The sequence below is a fragment of the Lepidochelys kempii genome, chromosome 4, assembly GCF_965140285.1.
Source record: "Lepidochelys kempii isolate rLepKem1 chromosome 4, rLepKem1.hap1, whole genome shotgun sequence".
Taxonomy (NCBI): domain Eukaryota; kingdom Metazoa; phylum Chordata; order Testudines; family Cheloniidae; genus Lepidochelys; species Lepidochelys kempii.
The window spans coordinates 2,158,854-2,160,619 of NC_136383.1; positions in this window are offsets into that span (position 1 = coordinate 2,158,854).

The following is a 1,766-nucleotide window of genomic DNA, read 5'->3' on the forward strand; positions in this document are numbered from 1 at the left end:
TCGCTGCGTGACCCTGGGCAAGTGGCTTGGCCTCTCTTCTGCTCCCCCAGCTGTAAATTGGGGCCTGCCGCTCTGTGGGGTGCTGAGTGGGCCAGACCCACCTGGAGCAGTGGGAAAGCGCTAGGAGCACCCAGAACAATGCAGTTTACTTCTCATGACAAACTTTTTGGTGGCCTCAGAGTGTGGCCACCAACTCTTGCTGGTGACCGTTGGGACATATTTCCTAAAATACTTAATTAACGTTAGGAAAAACAAATAAATATGCACATGTCCAAATCATTATTTATTTCTGTAGGATTATTTTTGCAGACTCAATAATAAAAATAAGATACAGCTGTTTCTATTCTTTACTGGACCTAACAAAATAGAAACACAAATAAGGTTCTTTTACACATTCTTGTCTTTTTTCTTGTTGTTTCGTTTGCTTTTTTGGTTGCTTTAAAAAAAAAGTGATATTAACAAACATGCAAATATTAACAAAAAGAAAAGGAGTACTTGTGGCACCTTAGAGACTAACCAATTTATTTGAGCATGAGCTTTCGTGAGCTACAGCTCACTTCATCAGATGTTTACCGTGGAAACTGCAGCAGACTTTATATACACACAGAAATCATGAAACAATACCTCCTCCCACCCCACTGTCCTGCTGGTAATAGCTTATCTAAAGTGATCAACAGGTGGGCCATTTCCAGCACCAGCAGGAGAGTGAATTTGTGTGGGGGGGTGGAGGGTGAGAAAACCTGGATTTGTGCTGGAAATGGCCCACCTGTTGATCACTTTAGATAAGCTATTACCAGCAGGACAGTGGGGTGGGAGGAGGTATTGTTTCATGATTTCTGTGTGTATATAAAGTCTGCTGCAGTTTCCACGGTAAACATCTGATGAAGTGAGCTGTAGCTCACGAAAGCTCATGCTCAAATAAATTGGTTAGTCTCTAAGGTGCCACAAGTACTCCTTTTCTTTTTGCGAATACAGACTAACACGGCTGTTCCTCTGAAACCATGCAAATATTACTTTCACAGCAGGCTTACACTGGGGACAAACTAAGTCCTGGATGTGGAGGTTGGTACGGAGGCAGTGGGGGCCAAGGGTCACTGGGGGCCAGGGTTGATAGGGTGTGCTCGGGGCCAGAGCCTGTCACCGTGTGGCAGGGGAATGAAGCCCAAATCCCTGTGCCTGGAGTCTGCCCCAGTTTTTGCCCCAGATCCCTAAATGCACCCCTCAAGGACTAAACTTACAACTCTGGGTTTAGCAGGACAATGCTCAAACCACTGAGGTAGCCCGTCCTCCCTCCCATGCCTCCTCAGGGCTGAAGCCGGACCTTGCCCCAGGGAAGATGGGGAATTCACACCTACTACCTGCTCCTCCGGCTTTTGTGTCTCCAGAAGGGGGCAGGGCCCAATCACTGCTGGCAGTCCCTGGGGGAGGGTCCACTGCTTTGCCCCCATCACTGCCCAGGAGGCTGTGGCTGCCCAAAAAGCCCCTGGTGGCTGCATGTAGCCACAATGGCCGCATTTGAGAAATGCTGTAGACAGCAGTGCTTCTGAAACTCCCTTTTTATAACTCAGAGATGCTCAAGCACTTGCATCTGCATTTGAATGTGTGGTGGCCAGCGGAAGCTGGTGTGGGATCAATCACGGTGTTTTAACCCAAGCAATAATAGTGCAAACCTTCTTCCCCCCACCCCAATCATCTTAAAATCATGCTTTCAATCATAAGCACTACACGAGGAGGAGGATTGGCTGAAGTGTGGCTCTAAACCTGCA